Below are 23175 nucleotides of genomic sequence, written 5' to 3' on the forward strand. Positions count from 1 at the left end.
CCCGAAGCCAAGCTCCCTTGACAATAAATGTATCCTGGGTCTCGACAAATCACATAAAGAGAGAGAGAGACACACACACACACACACACACACACACAATCAGCTAAAGGATAGGAAAGCAAGACATGCTCTAGGTAAATAGAGGGTATGGCTCTACTTGTTACTTGCAATTCCATGAGGCCTATTGACAAGTTTGTTGTGCTAAGGTAGCACGATATTTGTAGCATCTTCAAATTGATGAATATCCATGGCATGTATTTTCATCTGATCTGCAACAAACTACCAAGAGAAGGCCACACACATCTAGACAAACAGAAGATCATGCTCAGCTAATTGTACTCAATTATACTGGCCAAAGGCAATTTTAATAAGTAGTCTCGACTCATCGTGAATGCCACGACGTTTCTTGACTTGATTGGCCCAATTAGGCCTTTAATTTATTTGGGGTGAACCTCTTACTTAATTGATCTCAGGTTTTTTTTGTAAATGAACCCTCCTTGTCGTGATCCAGTCTCGCAGCTCTCCATCAATTTTCACACGCTATGCTATTTATTTTCATATATCACATTTCATAGCCAATCTATTTGACTGCCATAGACGCCTATTCCCCAACTGCATCTCAACGGTCTACAATTTCATCTCCAAGCAACAACATTGCCATGCACACTACAATGGATGTTGTTATTTTGATTAGTGTTGCAAAGTCCCCTTGAAGCATCAATTTGCACTTATAGGTTAAGTGAGGGACAATTTATGAATCCGATTATGGCTCTTACATCTTGAGGACAACAAGCATCGCGAGTTTTTTCCAACATGGGCAGAAAAAGAAGGGATATGTTTCTTTTTTGAAATCTAAGGGGAATAGCCTTTTTGTGAGTGCATTACCTATGCTTGGATCTTAAAGAAGCCACTTATTTCACGTTACATCCAACATGGGTGGAAGAAGAAGATTTGGTTTACAACTGTCGGATGCGAGGTGAGGATCCCTAAGAAAAAGAGACTACGTATCCTTGATTCTCATAGATATGCAAGTATATGAAAGCGGAAAATAATGAGGTTTTTAGTACTAGCATTGAGAATGTCATCTAGTGGAGTGTGTTAGTTGTCGGATATGCACCAACATATACAAGGCCAGGAGTATACCTTGTCTAACATGGAGCCATGGAGACGTGGATTTCTCTATAAATCAATTATGCCTGCGTCTTGAAGGCATGCTGCAATATTGTTCAAGAAGTGGACATTGGAAACCATGTCAAGATGATGTGCTTGGTATGGCCTCTTGCAGAGAACGTGGTGCTTGGTTGTACTTCGTATGTTCCAAAACACTAGCACGCATTCTCATACTATTGTGACTATGTATCTCTTCCAAAGAAAACCACTTATCTCTTACATGCTCTTTGTGAAAGCAAGCCAAGATCAGTTGGTCCACTTGCAAATGAAGAACCTAGATACAGGTATCCTTGGAATTGCAAGTCTTGGGAAAACGTGGAGAACAATCAAAGTTGAGGAGTGATGCTGACCTCCATTGATGCTAGTAGAATGATGTGAAGCAATAGTCAGATGGGAACTCAACATCTCCACTCTAGTATGCATTTCTCAAAAGTAGTAATTTCTCATCTTGCTCTCCTTTGGAGTCCCCAAATGAAGAATTGGTTGCATGGGATATTGAGCCATTATTTGGGCAAATAATAGGTTCCATTCATTCGACTCAAGTATGATTTTTCCAAAGGTAAATCACTCCAAGACCTATAGGTGCTTACCTCACTCACCTACATCTAGGGTCTCTCTCAAATTGTCCCAACAAGAAGCTACTCTTACATCTAGCTAGCAACCAGTTGTGAGTCCTCCAGAAGCACTTGTACTACACGATGTTCTCCTTCTCAAAATTTTGCATTAACTATTGCAACAACTCTACGTATAAGTTCCATTTTTTCTCTAAATTTTATAGCAGCAATACCTCTCAGTAATCCCTCTCGAAGCTGAGCCCCCTTGACAATAAATGTATCATGGGTCTTGAAAAACCACATAAAGACACACACACACACACACACATGGGAAAGCAAGACATGCTCTAGGTAAATAGAGGGTATGGCTCTACTTGTTACTTGCAATTCCATGAGGGCTATTGACAAGTTTGTTGTGCTAAGGTAGCACGATATTTGTAGCATCTTCAAATTGATGAATATCCATGGCATGTATTTTCATTTGATCTCCAACAAACTACCAAGAGAAGGCCACACACGTCTAGACAAACGGAAGATCATGCTCAGCTAATTGTACTCAACTTGATTGGCCCAATTAGGCCTTTAATTTATTTGGGGTGAACCTCTTACTTAATTGATCTCAGGTTTTTTTTGTAAATGAACCCTCCTTGTCGTGATCCAGTCTCGCAGCTCTCCATCAATTTTCACACGCTATGCTATTTATTTTCATATATCACATTTCATAGCCAATCTATTTGACTGCCATAGACGCCTATTCCCCAACTGCATCTCAACGGCCTACAATTTCATCTCCAAGCAACAACATTGCCATGCACACTACAATGGATGTTGTTATTTTGATTAGTGTTGCAAAGTCCCCTTGAAGCAGCAATTTGCACTTATAGGTTAAGGGAGGGACAATTTATGAATCCGATTATGGCTCTTACATCTTGAGGACAACAAGCATCGCGAGTTTTTTCCAACATGGACAGAAAAAGAAGGGATATGTTTCTTTTTTGAAATCTAAGGGGAAAAGCCTTTTTGTGAGTGCATTACCTATGCTTGGATCTTAAAGAAGCCACTTATTTCACGTTACATCCAACATGGGTGGAAGAAGAAGATTTGGTTTACAACTGTCGGATGCGAGGTGAGGATCCCTAAGAAAAAGAGACTACGTATCCTTGATTCTCATAGATATGCAAGTATATGAAAGCGGAAAATAATGAGGTTTTTAGTCCTAGGATTGAGAATGTCATCTAGTGGAGTGTGTTAGTTGTCGGATATGCACCAACATATACAAGGCCAGGAGTATACCTTGTCTAACATGGAGCCCTGGAGACGTGGATTTCTCTATAAATCAATTATGCCTGCGTCTTGAAGGCATGCTGCAATATTGTTCAAGAAGTGGACATTGGAAACCATGTCAAGATGATGTGCTTGGTATGGCCTCTTGCAGAGAACGTGGTGCTTGGTTGTACTTTGTATGTTCCAAAACACTAGCACGCATTCTCATACTATTGTGACTATGTGTCTCTTCCAAAGAAAACCACTTATCTCTTACATGCTCTTTGTGAAAGCAAGCCAAGATCAGTTGGTCCACTTGCAAATGAAGAACCTAGATACAGGTATCCTTGGAATTGCAAGTCTTGGGAAAACGTGGAGAACAATCAAAGTGGAGGAGTGATGCTGACTTCCATTGATGCTAGTAGAATGATGTGAAGCAATAGTCAGATGGGAACTCAACATCGCCACTCTAGTATGCATTTCTCAAAAGTAGTAATTTCTCATCTTGCTCTCCTTTGGAGTCCCCAAATGAAGAATTGGTTGCATGGGATATTGAGCCATTATTTGGGCAAATAATAGGTTCCATTCATTCGACTCAAGTATGATTTTTTCAAAGGTAAATCCCTCCAAGACCTATAAGTGCTTACCTCACTCACCTACATCTAGGCTCTCTCTCAAATTGTCCCAACAAGAAGCTACTCTTACACCTAGCTAGCAACCAGTTGTGAGTCCTCCAGAAGCACTTGTACTACACGATGTTCTCCTTATCAGAATTTTGCATCAACTATTGCAACAACTCTACTTATAAGTTCCATTTTTTCTCTAAATTTTATAGCAGCAATACCTCTCAGTAATCCCTCTCGAAGCTGAGCCCCCTTGACAATAAATGTATCATGGGTCTTGAAAAACTACATAAAGACACACACACACACACATGGGAAAGCAAGACATGCTCTAGGTAAATAGAGGGTATGGCTCTACTTGTTACTTGCAATTCCATGAGAGCTATTGACAAGTTTGTTGTGCTAAGGTAGCACGATATTTGTAGCATCTTCAAATTGATGAATATCCATGGCATGTATTTTCAAGTTGATGATTGCGGGTATGGTTTAAGCATCACAATGAATATCTATTGTGTTCAAGCTAGAGTTATTCATGACAAAAACTTATAAAGCTCTCGAGCCAATACAAAGAGTGTCACAGATCAAGAGGTATGCTAAGTCTTGCAAGAACATACTTCTTTAGTGCTTGAACATCTAGAAGAGAAACTCTCCTGCTTTATGAAAACGACTTCTTTTTTCTATCTTTCTTTTCAACTTGAGTTTTCTGTAGTTTCTTTTGTGTGTTGCTATTGATTTTCACTTTGATTTCCAAGCCTCTTATAGGTTCCAACGAGGACAATGGCATGACTCGTGTGGCAATGGACATGAATGAAATCGGTTCTAAATTTCTAGCTTTATGGGGGTTTCAACGAAATTCTTTAGCGAGAAGGAGACACATGGGCGACATTCTTTGGGGAGAAAGAGGGGAATTTGGAGTTCTCAATACTTGATTTGAATCCATGTGATAGAGTTCAAGGTGTTTGAACCTCTGTGTCAAAGTTCAAAAGCACATTGCATCTACTAAGGAACCAACATCACATATAGAAAACACTATGGAATGCGTATACGATCTATGTTTTTGGCAAAATTATGGACAAGGTGTGTTACAAAACTCACTATTTTGAACATCTTGGACGTGATGTGTTCACAACTCATGGAGGGGAATTCTTGGATGTAGTGTGATCTACAATTCACTATTCTATGAGGCAGCACCTGCTCAAGACAACATTCTTTTTGGTGGAAAGTTGCCAACTAATTGTTGTCAATCCAAGGTGTATCAAGCTCAAGGATCCTCTATTAGTGTGCCCATGGTAGCATTTCTATCAGTTTGGTCTTCTTACTTGTGTACACTATGAATTGTAGAGAGGGTGCTAAATTTCACGCATCTGCCCAATGTGTTCCCTAGTAGATATTTTTTTCTCTTATGTGACTTAAATATGGGATGGGAATTTCTTGAGGGTGGTACTTAAAGCTCCCCATTTAATATAAAGGACACAATTTTTCCCCATTGGATAGTAATGAGATAGTAATATATTCATTTCTAATGTTCATTGGTTCATAGAAATATCTCCCTCTTTGTTTTTTGTACAACCTCTAGCCCTATGATTTATCATCATGGACTTTGGCAACCTTGAGGACGAGTCTTGTACTCAAGACTTGATATTCCAAAAGAGATAGAGGTAACCAATTTACCACACATGGGTGCTACAAGGCTCTAAATTAGTCTCGGGTCTTTTTATAAATTGAACCTCATTGTCGTGATCCACTTGTTTGACATCACATCAGTGCGCATGGATGACGTGCGCATCCTACAGTCAGTCTCGCACCGCTTAATGTTGAGGCTCTCCATCGCTTTTCACACGCTATGTTATTTATTTTCATGTATCACATATCATAGCCAATCTATTTGACTGCCATCAACACCTATTCACCAACTGCATCTCAACGACCTACAGTTTCATCTCCAAGCAAAAACATTGTCATGCACACTACAATGGCTGTTGTTATTTTGATTAGTGTTGCAAAGTCCCCTTGAAGCATCAATTTGCACTTATAGGTTAAGTGAGGGACAATTTATGAATCCAATTATGGCTCTTACATCTTGAGGACAACAAGCATCGTGAGTTTTTTCCAACATGGGAAGAAAAAGAAGGGATATGTTTCTTTTTAAAAATGCAAGGTGAAAAGCCTTTCTGTAAGTGCATTACCTATTCTTGAATCTTAAAGAAGCCACTTATTTCAGGTTACATCCAACATGGGTGGAAGAAGAAGCTTTGGTATACAATTCTCAGATGCAAGGTGAGGATCCCTAAGCAAAAGAGATTATGTATCCTTGCTTCTCAAAGACATTCTGGTATATGCAAGTGGAAAATAATGAGGTTTTTAGTCACAAGCTCTTGGAAAAATATGGTATTCTACATTCTTTTGTTCATCATATTTGCTAGCATTGAGAATGTCATCCAGTGGAGTGTGTTAGTTGTCAGATATGCACAAATATATACAAGGCCAGGAGTGTACCTTGGAGCCGTGGAGTCATGGATTTCACTATAAGAAATCAACCATTCTTGCGTCTTGAAGGCATGCTGCAATATTGTGCAATAAGTGGACATTGGAAACCATGTCAAGATGACGTGCTTGGTATGGCCAGCTTTTGCAGAGAACGTGGTGCTTGGTGGTACTTTGTATGTTCCAAAACACTAGCACGCATTTTGATAACCACTTATCTCCTACATGCTCTTTGTCAAGGCAAGCCAAGTTCAATTGGTCCACTTGCAAATGAAGAACCTAGATACAAGTATCCTTGAAATTGCAAGTCTTGGGAAAATATGGAGAACAAAAAAAATTGAGGAGTGATGCCGACTTCTATGGAGGAATCCAAACTATGAGCAAGAATTTTCGAGCAATCCCTAAACCGAGCAAGACAGGGCAAGGTACACTATTTAAAACCCAAAGTCAAACAAGATTTTTGAGATGATTTCAAGAAAGCAAAATGTTACTTAATCCTAGACCTCTACCCAAGGTTTAAACCACGAGCCTTATGCTAAACAAAATAAAGCTCTTGCTACTAATACAAATCTCAAGACTAAGTAGAGAGGAGCTTGACCTTGTCTTCACTTCTTCTTCTTCTTCTTTTTAATTCTCCTCTGTCTCTCTCACTATCACTGTCTCTAACTTAAGCTATTGTGATTTGATGTACAATCAATTGTTGTATTGATCATCGTGGGGGAACTTTGGAAGAGTTCTATGGCAATGTGGGCTTAATAAAATCCACATCATGGTATATATTGAGGTTTTCATCAACCCATCATATATAGCCAGCCACCGAAGGGGGGGATAGGGTTATTGTAGTGATTTGATAAAAGACTCACCAAGGTTGATAGTCATGATTGATGTACTGAGGACAACTTTGTGCTCGCACATGGCCTCTCCATTTCACCTACATGTGTGTTTACTAATCATGGTTACAACCTCTCCCCTTCTGGGACACTCTCTTTGATCTCTTTTGCATGTGTTGATTCGTAATAGTGTTGAAAAGCTTACTAGCTTTAGAGAAATTTAGTGGAAAACCCTTGATATATTGATATATATCCAATTCACCTCTTAGTGTTGTTTCTTTTGAGCACGAGTCTGGAATCTATAGAGCTATCTACCATAGCCTTAACCCATTTTCCTCACGCAAAGATTGACCTTGTAGAAGAGGCTCAACTATTGACCACCTTTCTCAGAGCCTAGTGCTCGAGTGTCACTGTAGACCTCTCTACTACTTGCTAACGGCATTGTTCCTAACAATGCCATTAGCATCATAATATTGTTCCTAACAATATTGTGATACTAGCATCTCGCGGATCAAGCCACAAGAATATCCTCCCACTTCTGTGAGAAGCCCACCCATGTAAACACTTGCGCACTACCTGCAGCTGTTCGCAACGAACTTAGTAATGGTTCTCTCGATGGCCTACAGTGAGCCCACCATTTTATTACTGCTAACATTGGCGTCCTGGTTAAATCCGCCCAAGCAAAACCTGTTGCAAGCGTAGCCACTTCGCACTGAAACTGAGGGTGTTGCTACCTCCATTGAGGACCCTCTCTCAAATCACCCTGCTCTTGCGGTGATATCCACCCAAGCTAGGCCTGCCTCTACAGGCGATGCCAACCCGGTCGACTTGGTGGCAATCAAAGCCAACAACGTCATTAGGGAAGCATTTATTGCTTCATTAGAAGAGCTTTGCTTAGCAACCTGGTCGACTTGGTGGCAGTCAAAGCCAAAAACGTCATTAGGGAAGCATTTATTGCTTCATTAGAAGAGCTTTGCTTAGCAACCGACGATGATGGTGTTTCCCACTAGGTGACAATGCGCAAACCCTACAGATAACGCAGAAGTTGCAATCAAAGCTGTTGCACCACCCTCCCAGGCCTCTTGCTGTGGATGATAATGCTCCTGCAACTATGACCTTGCTGCTCGAGTTACTACACCAGTCCAAGCCACACACTCTACACGGGTCCTTTAAGACGATACACACCTTCCATGCGACCTGCTTGATGGAAACAACAGAGACTGCTTAGGAACAATCCAGCAAAACGTAGGCCAAGCTCATGGAGACCCTCACCGTCCTACTCTCACTACATCCAAACTTGCATCTGCTCAAGGCTACCAAAATACCTCTCTCCTTGGCGCCACAAACCAATCTCAACAAGCCCTTGGAGATCTTTACGTGCTGTAGTGCCTAATGTGGCTCGACACAACTGCAAGCTGGTGCCAACCCCTTCTGGGTCACCCATGCCTTGCTCTTTCCACGAGGCCCTGCAAGATGACATGGCTTATAGCCAGGGATACATCGTGTAGGCCATAGCAAGGTCGCACATGGCTAGTTATAGCCTGCGATACTTCCTACAAGATGACAACAAAGAGGGTGTTCTTGGTGTGGTTGTTTGGGCTCTTAGTGTGCTTCTTTGGTCGCTTGCATGTCAATGTGATGGATCCACCTACCAAGAAAATTGAGCAAAACTATTAGCTTCGCACACGTTGTCTTTGTAAAAGAATTTTTTTGAGCAAAAGCTCGCTCTTTCTTTCTCTCTCGTAAGAGGTCTGGACATGTATGTTTTCTTGATCCCATAGGTCATATCTAACCTCTGAAGATGATTATGAAATCTCTCTCTCTCTCTGTGTCTGTCTGTGTGCGCGCGCGCTACTGAGTAGAGATCGTTTGTTTACTTGGAGTTATGTTTAGTCTCCATTTTGTGTGTGTGTGTGTGTGTGTGTGTGAGAGAGAGAGAGAGAGAGAGAGAGAGAGAGACTCACCGTAGATGGGCAGGGAATAGAAGGAGGGGCGGTTTTGTTGGCAGGAGTCGCACAAGGCACTGCCCCGCACTTTGATGCTGCTGCGGGCATGCACCTTGCAAGGAAAGTGGAGGGTGATGACGAGCAGCACAAGAAGAAGAAGAGCAGGGAGATATAGTAGAGGAAGCGGAGGGCGCTGGGAACAAGCCATTTGCAGGGTCTGCTGCGGGGTTTCGACTCCTGTAGCGGCAGCATAATATAGGGTGATGAGCGAGAGAGGCTGCTGACTGCACGACTTCAAAAGCATGCTGGTTAGGGACCCCAGGGACTCTCGTGAACTCTTGGATACGTGCGTTGAAAGAAGAGGTGGACGTGTGGCACCAATGTGTGAGGCTTGACCTCTGAGCTTGTCCGCCAGGTCTTGTGGCTTGAGCATGCACCCTGCGACGTTGCCCATAGCGAGATTTCCCATAGACTGCAGTAGAGTGGGTATGTCAGAGTGCACCCTCTCCGATATCATATGGGCTGGTAGGCTCGTAGCTTCACAATCTCCGAACCCGCCTCTCCCCAGACTGCTTGCCTCGCTCAATCCATTCGTCGCCCCCCTCCCCTTCTCTGTCTCTCGTTCTTTCAGAGACTTACATTTACACGTCACTCACACCCACAGGGACAGATTCCGCCCAACCTCCAGAATGCATCGTGAACCTGCAAAACCTCTCTCTAACCATCCACGCCCACGTGGATCGCTAGAGGGAGATGATTGCACCCTGTGAAGTTGCGAATGAGCATCGTCATCCACCTTTTCCCACCCTCCAAAATGCAAATTGAGCCTGAAAAAAAACTCTCTACCCATCAACGCCGGCGCGGATGGCTAGAGGGAGTTCGGAATTTATTAAGAGCTGACTCTTGCCAAGGGGGATTCACAATAGTGGGAAAATGATCACCTTGCTAAAGTGGGGTCACACTTGGGGAAAAATTCTATTGCGGGTTCTCGAACTCTCACTACTACCTTGTGAAAGTGGAGGCGGTAACTAAAGTTCACGGGTAGATTGCCTGTCCACCCCGACTTTCATTGCCTTTAACATGTAGATATCCATCCACCCCATCTTTTCTTGCGTCATCTTCGCCTACCTTGTCATACTACTCGCAAGATTCTCCAATTTCCAAAAGTTATGGGCACCTTTTCTAAACCCATTAGATGCGGCCTGGTTTTAGGGGAAGTAGCTATGTAGCTTCACAATCATGACTCAATGTGTGCATTCATACTGTCTGACCAAGGCAGCTTCACAGCATCTCCCCACTACCCCCATGCATGACTCAATGCGTGCATTCATACTGTACATGCCACAATACCCCAACATCAAAATTCCTTTTTCCAATAGCCTCGCATTTAGACTATTGTTGTAACGTCTAGATACAAAAGAGAAGGTCAGCTTTTGAAGCAATGGATGAGATACAAGCTTGTCATTTTGTGATTCGCAACTACAGGTGAGGGTTAGAGATTAAACCCTTGTCTCCATTTTGCACCAAAAAGTACCAAACTTGCCTCTGTTCCGAGGGGAAAGGCTTCCATCTAGTGGGTCCCAAAACTAAGCTCCTCTTTTTGAACCAATGGAGGCTTGCCATCTCAATTGAGGGTACAAAGGTCTAGGTAGTTCAACCCCCCCCCCCCCCCCCCCCCCAATTTATTGCATGGATAGCCAAGTTGGACCTCTCTCTCTCTCTCTCTCTCTCTCTCTCTCTCTCTCTCTAACCGTACCAACTCTGATGGCTAAGGAGAGATTGTCCTTCAACCTAACTACCCTTTATTGCTCTAAATCTACTCCTTTTGAATAGCATGTCCTGAGGTGAAGACTCGTTGGATAAATCTTTGAGGTCACTTGGGATTGTTTGTACCACATAACAGCTTCACTCTCTCTCTCTCTCTCTCTCTCTCTAGATACACACACATACATATGTGTATGTGTGTGTGCGCACGTGCAAAATATATATATATATATATATATATATATATATATATATTAATATTATAAGCATGGCTAGAGATAGGTGCAAAGGAAAAATAAAAACTAATGTACTTGACAATGGAGCATTATGAACATCACCATACAAAAAACAACACATCATAGCATGAAAGTTAATAAATTTAAAAAGCTAGAGTTGAGCTAGATGCTTATAGATGCATACTAATATTTGCTCGACTTTATCTTTGCTCAAAAAAACTTTCTCGGTGCGTGGTAAGACTCACTTCTATTGATGCTAGTAGAATGATGTGCAGCAATAGTCAGGTGGAAACTCAACATCTCCACTTTAGTATGCATTTCTCAAAAGACGTAGTAGTAATTTCTCATCTTGCTCTCCTTTTGAGTTCCCCAAATGAAGAATTGTTTGCATGGGATATTGAGCCATTATTTGGGCAAAGATTATGGTCCATTCATTCAACTTAACTATGATTTTCCAAAAGGTAAATCCCTCCAAGACCTATAGGTGCTTACCTCCCTCACGTACATCTAGGCTCTCTCTCAAATTGTCCCGACAAGAGGCTACTCTTACACCTAGCTAGCAACCAGTTGTGAGTCCTCTAGAAGCACTTGTACTACACCATGCTCTCCTTATCAAAATTTTGCATCAACTATTGCAACACTTCTACGTATATGTTCCATTATTCTCTAACTTTGCTAGCAACAATACATCTCACTTATCCCTCCCGAAGGCGAGCCCCCTAACAATAAATGTATCCTCGGTCATAGAAATATAGTAATATAATAATTTATAAGTTTATTTGTTCATAGAAATATCTCCCTCTTTCTTTTTCATGCAATCTTTATGTCTATGATTTATCATCATGCTCTTTGCAAACCTCGAGGACGAGTCTTGAACTCAAGACTTAATGTTCCAAAAGAGATTGAGATAACCAATTTACCACACATCGATGCTACAAGACTCTAAATTATAGGGCATAATGCAAAAAATTTGCTAAAGGATGGGGATGTGAGACCAACGTGACACAATAGGATCTAGTATAAATTGTGTACATCTAAACTTAACATATAATGGCGAAGCAAGTTTCCTAGCCACAGGTCACCAAATTTCCAATGGCTTAGGCTGCACCCTCTCCCATTTTTTTCCCTCAACCTCCTCCCATCTTGCTGCCCTCACACTTTGTAATCAAACAATTTCACTTTGAGTCCTATCATTGTGTCTATACTCTCTCTCTCTCTCTCTCTCTCTCTCTCCTCTTCCCTTTTGCATATGCTAACCCTAATCACCACCTCTCCATCCCTAACCATAACAGCATAGTCAAGCAAATGCTTCAGCCTCTACTCAAGAGGAGCTCCATGAAGAATCTTCTTAAAGTGACATGGAGAATGACTAGACTAATAGCACCTCAGAGGAAGAAAGTAGCGGCAACATTATTTAAGAGGAGTCTTCCATCGAAGTCATGGGGGTAAGGTTCAGGCCAAGCAACCAAGAGACCTCTTGTCAAGGCTTGGAAGAGGTAGGTACTCAAGAGAACGGAAGATGAAGGGATGTTAGAAGGTATGCTGTCTACAACACTTTACAAAGGACAAAAGAGAGAAGTTCAAATATGTGCTAAGAAAGTTTCGTAGGATTTTTTCTAAAGACTACAAACGCGCATGGAGTTGATGATGTTCAATAGAAGATGAAGTTAAAGCCAGAGGCCACACCTAAGGCTCAGAAGCTACGAAGACTAGGAGTCATCAAGGAGTAGGCTTTACTCACGGAGGTAACAAAGCTTTTAGCAATAGGTATCATTTATCCTATGGCGAATTCAGAGTGGGTCTCCTCAATTATTTGTGGTCATTCCTTATTCCGCATTGCCTAACCCATCAAGTGGTATCAGAGCCGATGATTTTGTACCTAGGCCTATTGCTTCACTAATCTCTACTTGCATTAGCTTAATAATCCATATCCCTAATCGCCACTTGGGCACGAGCATGCTCCACTGCCCTTTATTGATTAGGTGAGGAGAAATTTTGAAGTTTGCATTTTGCATTGTGTGTGTGTGTGTGTGTGTGTGTAATTTTTGTGAACTATTGTGTTCATTTTCAGCCTATTTTGTTGCACCATTGCTCTCATTGAAAGCATCATCACCTTGTGCGATTTATGTGTGTGTAAGGTTCTTATTGACGCCATTTTGTAGAGCCATAAAATGCCAAAATTGCTCATGTGATGACATCCCAATCATGAGCCCAAAATATTATTGCTTGCATCTTTCATTAGACTACCTAAGCTCTACATTTGGATTTAATTAGGCTCCCTAATTTTACTATATTTAGGTGTGTGTGGAGTGTTTTTCTTGTGAGTGAGGCACTACAAAATTAGTTTTGATTTTCCTATTCTAAAAGCCTTACATGAGTGGAGCACGTAGCTGAGTTGGTTAGCACTTCAATCCTAGGATGCTTATCTTATGAAGACTTCGAAGGCTTTGGCTTCGAGCATCTAACGTGCACATTTAAGACTTGCACTTTATTGTGCCATTTTTCCATTTGAAAGGGAGCTGGGTAAGCTCCAATAGTCAAATAGAGGCCACTGGCGTCCCAACCAATACACCGAGTCACTTCAGTTGGCAATTGAGCAGCAAGAAATTTAATTTATAGAAAGTACCACCCACCCGAATTCTCCAGTCTTTCTAGTCACCTGCTATGGGCTTGACTCATCCTTGCACACTTGCTAGCAATCAGCTTGCTGATGCAATATCACTTGCATCCTCACATTCTATCTACACTGCTGAGAAATGGCCCATCTCTAATGCATGACAATTTGTCCGTAGCATATTCTTGTGAGCATTAAAGACAATTTCTTTCTGCCTCTTAAGAGCATCTTTCCACACTACAAGAGCATTCAAGCAATCCTATCAAGAGGGGGTAGAATTGCCTCCTTCCCATAAACTAGATGGAAAGGGGTGAAACATAGTGATGTTCGGAACGTTGTTTTGTAGGTCCAAAGAGCTGCCACAAGATGTTTATCCCAGTCCCCTGTGTGATTGTTCACCTGCTTTGTGATGATTTTGCAAATTATTCCGTTTACCTTATCTACCAGACCATTGCATTGTGGATAGTATGGTGTGGAATGCCTAACTTCTTCATCAGTTCTCCCACCAAATCACCTCTGAATCCTGGTCCTCTATCTGATATTATCTCAAGAGGAGTGCCAAAACGGCAACAGATATGCTCAAAAATGAACTTTGCTACCTCTTGGGTTGTAATGCGGGTGGTGGCTGTTGCTTCTGCCCATCGAGTCATGTAGTCTACACCCACTATGATGTACAATTTACCTGATTGGGCCCTTGGTAAAGGACCGATTGCATCTATTCCCCATTTCTCAAATGGACCATATGAGATGATAGGAGTTTGTGGTTCGTATGTTAATGTGCGATCGCTGGCCACTTGACAAGCCTTACATGTTTTACACCAATGGTGTACATCCTTGTTCAAGCTAGTCCAAAAGTATCCCGCTTATAGAATCTCCCTACTGGTGATATCTAGAGAAAATTGACCACCACACACGCCATCATGGCAACTTGAAATTACCTCTGTGATCTCACCGAAGGTTGGCACCTGCTTGAGAATTTGATCCTTGCCCTTACAATACAAGTGGTCGTTTACAAGGCAGTACCTAGTAGCCTTCCTTACCAGCCACTGTTTCTGGCCTTTGGTGTATCCTTCCGGACATTCTCCCGTATCTAAAAAACTGACTCTATTAAGCATAGCATCACTACCTTGAAAGAGGGGTAGCTTCAGTTTGATGGCCCCTACGGGAACGTCTTGTATTCTTTCTTTCGCTAGAGCATCTGCCTCTTGATTTTCTGCTATGGGGACATGAAATAGTTTCACTGCTTCAAACTTCTTTAGAAGGTCCTTAACTTGGCGTAGTTGACCAAGTAAAACCTGATTCTTACAAACCCCGGTGCCATTTATCTGCCTTATCAAAAGCAAAGCATCGCCAAACACATTTAGGCACTAAATTCCTTGTGAAATACATTGTTCCAACCCACGAATGAGGGCTTGATATTCTACTTCATTGTTGGAGTGGGAGTGTAATAATTGCCCAATGGAGAACATTCTTTCTTGTTGTTCATTGAAAATGACTATGCCTGCTGTAGACTAATCCATTGTTCTCTTGTATGCTCCGTCAAAGAAAAGAGAGTGAGCTCTTTATAGCGTAGGAATCTCTACCATTGGTGTTTCTTCCTTTGCTTCCGTGTTGACCTTCAGCTTCTTCTCATAATGGCGATGAGTGAGAATTCCAGATAAACTAGCCCTGGTGGAGTTTTCTACTTGCATGGTGTAGTCAAACTCTTGTAATCTAATCAACCATTTTGAGATCCTAGATAAGACATCCATGTGTCGCATTACATATGGGAAAACCTCTTCCATTATCAGGATTACAAAAGTTCTAGGCAGGAGATAGGAGCTGAACTTTGTGGTAGCAAACATTAGTGCCATAACCATGTGTTCTACTTTGGTAAATCCCCTTTTTGACGGGGTCATGACCCGACTAGAGAAGTAAATAGGACGTATGAAAGAAGTTTTGGGGTCCTTTTGCATTAGCACGGCTCCGAGTGTATCACTTCCCACACTAGGGTTCACATAAAATGGCTCATCCCACTTAGGAGGTGAAATAGTGGAAAGCTTAGCTGGGATTTGCTTTACCTCAGTAAATTGTTGCTCATTCTCTTCACTCCATGAGAAGAAATCCCTCTGGGTGAGTTGTTTTAGGGGAAGGACCACTTGAGATAGCAAGTGAATGAACCGGCTTAAGTATCTTACCTTCTGAAGGAAAGAAACCAGCTGCTTAGCAGTGGTGGGTGACGACAAAGATACCAGGGCTCATTAGAAAATTCCGGAGGTCATTTGGAGGGCCTTCTAAGAAAATGTATTTTTTGCACTCTCTCTCTAGAAAATATGGCGAATAATAGAGATGAGTCTTTCATGGTAAAAGTTCAAAAAGTGTACTTTAAGTAGATTCTTTACTCTTCTGAACATTTGTTCGTAATGATTGAGGGATAATATTCTTTTGAGTTGCATTGAATGAACCTATTCAACATGGAGGGAATGAGGCTAACATGGAGGGATGAAGGCGGGTGCGCCTTCGCCTATTCACTTTCCATTAAACGTGCACATTTGGCTAATGGCGCACTCCTCAAATGGCACAAATGTTACGCTGAAACGAGCCAAATATCACCTTCACATTGATTTGGACAATGAGTGCCAACCATTGATTAAGTGTAGTAAACCAAACACACATATACCTCCCGCATCCATAGACACGCTCAGAGCTTAGGGAGCTAAACACATAGATATCTGGACAAGAGGCTCTCTCTATCCTAAGAATCCAATGACTAATGCATCTCCATCGTTTGTCAATCCTACAAGCTTATTGACCTTTGCTGCTGATGGAGAAAAGGGCCTTCTGGGTTATTGTAAATCTCTTACAAGGGAAGCTGAAACTTATAAGGGCATTCTCCAAGCTCAACAATGTGAGATTGTTCGTCTTTCACATTTACATTCTACAGATCGGGTTACCATTTTGCAACACAAAACAGAGGTACAGGAACTGAAAGGAAAGGTACAAAGTTGTCAAATGAAGGACACCGTCTTGGGTGGTCGTATTTGAAAGAAGAAATTGCGTAATCTTGAAACATTGCAGGTTGCATTTGGAGGACTCAAGAAAAGAATCCGAGCACTAAGATGATGCTTCTTGGTTAGCTAAATTGTCTTAGTTAAGTAATTCTTTTGTTTTTCCTTGTTATACATTGTTTCATGTGCCTAAATAGTGTTAGTGAAGTAAATTTTCTGTTATTTACTTATGCATTGTCTTCATGTAGAGATTCAATCTATCCTGACAAGGAAAAAATTGACCCCAAAGCCAATATAGGAAAGAGATTGAAGCCACTTATAAGTAGAAGCCTTGCAACATATATAGTCCATGACAAGAAGTTTAAGGTCCTACAACAAAATGTAGTGGACCGCTTTATTTCAGAGAGCTCAGTGCCTGCAAAAGAGATACAAGGCACACTTGATTTACTTGGTGTAAGCAAAAGAGGTTATTCGGCTATACAAAAATGTGTCTCATCCATCTTTGTTAAGAAGGGTATAAAATCCAAACTTTTACCATCAGCCTCAAGTGTTTGGAAAGAGAGGCTTCAACTTAACGACGCACAGGGAGAATATCTTGGACAACCGTTTCATATTAAAGCAACTTACAGTGGCCATGGAGCAAACATGGCATATGATGAGTTCAATAATATTTTTATGGACCTGCATATGTTGTAGAAGAGAATGGTGGAGTTTTACAACATCACATTTGAAGAGTCACGAGGGGTATTACATTTTGTGTTAAAGCTGGATGAGTGTGAGCTTGTTAAAGAGAAAAAGCTAGAGCGTGTTACTATTATTTTAATGAATAGAGCCTTCTCAAAGTGTCTCAATGATGATCCTTTGTATTTTAGTGTTCAATCAGAATCCAACATATGGTGGCTTGGTGCGTTTGAGGTAAGTGAGATTCTCAGCTAAGCTCAAATGTTCACATCTACTTCAGTCTCATTTATTTTGTGTTGCAGGTAAAGAAAGAAGATCATGAGATTCTATATTGGGTGTTCCATCAAACTAATTAATGTTCCAGAGGTGATTGATCGACAAACTAACCAGGGAGAGGTACTACATCTAGATGGAAGGGGAGACTTTCAAGTTCAGTGGCATCTTGCAGGTGACCTCAAAACATTAAAGTGCATGTATAATTGTGAAATGGGTGCAATGGCAAAGTCGCCGTGTTTGTTCTGCACGGAGCCTGCAAAGGTCATGGACCCAAAGTGGTGGAGAAAATCTCCAACACGTCACATTGAGGACCCTGCTTTTCGATCGGTTTTGAAAATACCACTTGTGAATGTCCACATCTGTACAATGCATGCCCTTTGTAGAATTGTGGAGAAATTGGTCTACTTGTATATCGGGTTTGCTTGGAAAATAAACAGCTCAGCAGAGCAACAAGTGGCCCTGAAATCCTTAGAATTGGTACTGTCGGATATGGGGCCTCATGGTGGCAATGTGAAAATCCAGCGGGATGAAAAGAGATCAACTGCTGAGAAGGATGTCCCATGCAAACCATCCATCGGTGGGGTGAAGGCACGGAGGTTTTTATCTAAACCCCAAGGAACACGAGATCCAAAGCTAACAAAACATGGAAAAATATATAACACATCCTATGTTAGCAAGGTAGAGTATCAGAGCTGGAAAAAGCTACATATTGCAGTCAAAGATCAAGAACCAACTACTCGTAACGCGAAGGCTGAGGTTTGGCGATCAATAGACATCCTATTTTTGATGTGCGACAAAGATGACTGGTCACAAGGTGATTTGAACAAGTTCAAGGAGAATCTCAACCTTCTCAAAAAATTGTTCAAGACAGCATGGACAGACACCTAGATTACTCACTACATGGTATTATTGTGTATTTGATTCTCTTTTATGTGTAACTATATGAGTGTAAAACATTCTAAGTAATCTGTTTTCATATCCATCACATCATTTTCAATCATTTACCATATTTTATACAAAAGTATGGGAACCCGGAAATATGGAATACCCAAGGGATAGAAAAGTCTCATTACATGGCGAGAAATGCTTATTTCAGGCACACACGACATGGTGGCTCTCGCATCAAGGCTAACAGTTTGAGAGAACTATTTGAATGGTTCTATCGTAGAATCATTCATCGAATGCAGGCAAAAGAATTATTGGCCTCTTCAGCAACAACACAAGCCATCAAACATTTACAACAACAAAAAGTTAAAAGATCAATGGCATACAACAACTTCGATGCTCGTGAAGGTCAACGAAGGTGGAGAGAGACAATGGTGTATGTGAACCACAAGTGGAGAAAGATACTCTGCGTGGATGACATTGTACATAATTTCTGTAATACATGATCTTATACTATTGCTACTTGAAGTGTATTAAGATTTTGAAGGTTCAATTTTGTTTTTTGGCACATCACCCTTGTAACGAATCATGAGATGTTTGCCATACTCTAAAAGTTTATATGGGTTTTGTCTGCCAAGAGCTAGTGCCATTGCTGTGTAAGTGTAGTAATACGCTGCCTGACCACCTGTATAGCCCGGGCAGTAACCATAACAATCTCTGGCCAACACTTTGTCCACAAGAATGACTTTATCTGCACTTTTGGGCAGCACGGGTCCACCCAAGAAGCGGGATAGTTTCTTTAATGTGTAAGTTGCTATTGAACCCTCTTGTGACATTCCATTGTGAAAAACTACTATCGGCGACTCGCAAAGCTTTGAAAAGTACTGTGCTAGAGCCGCATCCCTTCCACGATACTCTCGAGTCCGTCGTCGAAGGAAGTCATCCTTGTCAGCAATCCAAGACTTCACATATCATGTCTGAGTAAGTGACACAGAGAGAGAGAGAGAGAGAGAGAGAGAGAGAGAGAGAGAGAGAGAGAGAGAGAGAGAGAGAGAGAGAGAGAGAGAGAGAGAGAGAGAGAGAGAGAATTACCAGAATCTCTCATCCTGCAGAAAGAGGTTTTCCTACCACAGGTCTACAGATGTAGTTCACCCCTGACCTGAATGGTTAAACCAATCCTCCACTTCTTTGTGACTTGTTGATGGTCTTAGGCTTTGTCTTATTTCTTGGAAGGTGGCTTCATCTGGTAGTGTCTCCTTGTATTTTTCAGCTTTCTCAAAGCATCTTCGGAGGCATTCCATTGGATTGCTGGATGTTTCCATTTCCTCATCATCACTACTATCCTCTGAAACAAATCCACTCCTCTCCTCTTGGACTCTGGAAATGATAGCCAAGGAGAAGTCCTCCCTTAAATAAAAGATTCTTTGCACATCATGTAAAAAGATATAGGTCCTGTCTCCAATCCTGAAGTCAGGCACAGCAGGCAGCATCATCTGAGCATGCTTCTCAGTGAAGTTACTGACATCCAAGGATAGTTTGATTTCTGTTGTTTTAACAGAAAGCATCTTACTTCTTTGTACTTCAATTGCCTCAACCTCAAGGTCGACTGTGTCTTCAACCTCCTTGACTTCTTGTATATGTGTTGTCTCCTCGCATTCTTTGTCTGGTGCTGCATCGTGCTCCTCTAACACCTCATCAGGATTCTGCATGAGGAATCCAAACAGGCTGTTCAAGTAAATCATAAAGCCAAAGGATTCTTGGATAAGTTTGCACTCTTTTTGGTGCAAAGGGTAGGCTGAATGTTGGCAAGCAGGTGGTAATTCCCTATACTTCTTCAGTATCTGTCCTTTTCCACCGCAGTCGTTTAAATGAACGACAGTCATACTGGGCAGAACAACCCTCCCTACCTGCACCATCAGTTCAAATTTATCGTTGTAGGAGTGCAAGAATTCACTATGCTGAGCTAAAAGCTCTTCAATATCAAATTTTGGGTTAAACATAGCATGAACTAGATCATATGTTTCTCTAGCACCACAAGATGCTGCAAAATCGAATAGCCTCTCATCAGTTACAGTTGGGTCTTCCAGAGAAGGCACATCCTCTTTGGCTTTACCTTTACTTGCACAAGGACTGCTTGCTGGGAGATCTGCATTATCTGAGAAGTCTATATTTCTCTTTCTTGTATTTTTCTTGACAAGTACTGTAGCGGGTGAGGGACCCTTGTAGGGTGAGGGATCCTCTTGGCCTGCTAACCTCTCTGACTCATCTTCACAAATTGACTCTTCTTGATCAATGCCCTGACAAAAGTCAACAGTTCTTTTGGTAGAAACGCTAAGCAACTCACCCTCCAAAGGCTGGAATCCTGTCACAAGCTCTGGGTCTGGTTTTAGCCTCTTTTGCCTACTGGACCTTAATCCTATTCATCAGAAAACATGTCAAGTCTTTGTTCTCTCTCTCTCTCTCTCTCTCTCTCTCTCTCTCTCTCTCTCTCTCTCTCTCTGTCTCTCCAAAGAACACCAAAAAACACACATAGCCACTCTGTGTGTCTCTCTCTCTCTCTCTCTCCAAATCACACCAAAAAACACACATAGACTCTCTCCCTCTCTCTCTCTCTCCAAAACACACACACAGACTCTCTCTCTCTCTCTATCTATCTATCTATCTGTCTCTGTGTACTAAAGGCGCGCAGAGACAACCACAGACTCTTTGCAACTCTCTACGCGCGCCTTTAGTACTGTTGAGAGAGTGAGTGAGTGAGTGAGTGAGAAAGAGAGAGAGAGAGAGAGAGAGAGAGAGAGAGAGAGAGAGAGAGAGAGAGAGAGAGAGAGAGAGACAGAGAGAGAGAGAGACAGGTCTCATGAATGTACTAAAGGCGCGCGGAGAGAGTTGTAGACGGTAGTTGGTTGTCTCTGTGCGCCTTTAGTACACACACACACAGAGAGAGAGAGAGAGAGAGAGAGTATCTGTATGTGTGTGTGTGTGTTGAAGAATATGGTTTTTTTCTTTGTTTCCACACACACACACACACACACACTATTTGCTACCTATTGTTAGAAATACAGAGAGAGAGAGAGAGAGTGAGAGATCACCTTTTGTTGGTGGAGTTTGCAAAAAATCCATGGGAGCTGTCTTCTCCATTGCTCTCTCGTTGCTTTCTCTCTGTCAATCTCTCTCTCTCTCTCTCTCAAAATGACACTTATAACGGTTACCCCCGGCGGCGCCCATGTGGTTATTAAAAAATAGAATATAGTTGCATGATGCCGCACGTGCGGTCATTTATTGGGCCAGGATACTTTTGTATGTCACATATAAAAGGTATGAGAGAGAAAGTGACACACCGCGAGAGTCAAAGAGAGTGAGAGAAAGAGAGTTCGAGCCTTTTTTTGCGTCTCCGACAGGAAGCACATGCATAATATAGTAGACCCGTCTCCGACAGACAATAGGTTTGCGTCCTAAGAAGGTTTGGCCCTCTCTCTCTCTATCTCTCTCTCTCTATTTCTTTTTCTCTCTCTCTTTCTCTCACAGTAAATTTCATATCTATCTCTCTCTTACACACACACACACAAATACAACACACACACACACACACATTCCACCTCTCTCTCTCTCCTCTCTCTCTCTCTCTCTCTCTCTCTCTCTCTCTCTGTGTGTGTGTACTAAAGGCGCGCGGAGACAACCACCTCCGATTTGGATGTCTGTTTGTGTGCCTTTAGTACTATGGAATGCAAGTAGAACGAGTGAGGAGAGAGGGAGTGTATCCTGGTGTGTGTGTACTTTGGTATGCTTTGAGAGAGACAGAGAGAGAGAGAGTATAGAGAGAGGAAGGAATAGTGGAGATACTGGGGAAGGGGGGAGAAAGAGAGAGAGAGAGAGAGAGAGAGAGAGAGAGAGAGAGAGAGAGAGAGAGAGAGTCTTTCTGTTCCCTTATACTAACGGCGCACGGAGGTGTATTTTGGGGTCAAAATATCTTTCACGCACGCCGTTAGTAATGGGATAAGTTTTGGTGTGTGTGTGTGTGTGTGTGTGTGTGTGTGTGTGAGAGAGAGAGAGAGAGAGAGAGAGAGAGAGAGAGAGAGAGAGAGAGAGAGAGAGAGACTATTCTATTTTTATACAGTGGAATGGCTAGAACAAAGACCGCTGCAAGGAAGGTAGGCAAGGGACCAGGGTTAGCAGCTAAGGCAAGTAGCACATCTGCAACCCCAAAGAAGAGACCTGGAAAACCAAATAAAATTTTGAAAGGTCCAAGGGTGAAGAAGTTACAGAGCTACATGGGACTTTTCAGAGAAATCAGGAAGGCACAGAAATGTGTTGATTTGTGCATACCAATGTTGCCCTTCTAGAGGATGGTGAAGTCCATTTGTGAAGAAGCTACCTGGGGCACTAAAAGGTGGAATGTGGCTGCATTGATGGTTCTACAGGAAGCAGCAGAGAACTTCCTGCTTGAGTACTTCAGTGACATGACCATTGTAGTAGCCCATGCCCACAGGGTGACTATAATGGACAAAGATAGTGAGACACTAAAAAGGGTAAGGTGGAGGTATGACAAACTTCTGGTCCCCAATGTCTGCAGGGATAAGAAAATGAGGGAAATTTTTCTATACCCCCCTGAGCTATTGCCACAAGTCACAATTGTAGATGTCACACATGATGTGAATACAAGGGTAAGGACGGAGATGGTTTCTCGCCAAACAGAGGACATGAGGGGAGCAGAGCTTAAGGAGAAAGCAAAAGTAGCAGTGGAGTCCCAGAGGCAAACAAAATGCAATGTGACCCTGTCCATAGAGGCAAGAAACAAAGAAACTCTATTTTCAATGAAGGATGGTTTTCTTGCAGAGATACCATTTATAGATGGAGCTAGAAAA

Source organism: Adiantum capillus-veneris, chromosome 14 (assembly GCF_014529385.1).
Source record: "Adiantum capillus-veneris isolate H3 chromosome 14, ASM1452938v2, whole genome shotgun sequence".
Lineage (NCBI taxonomy): Eukaryota > Viridiplantae > Streptophyta > Polypodiopsida > Polypodiales > Pteridaceae > Adiantum > Adiantum capillus-veneris.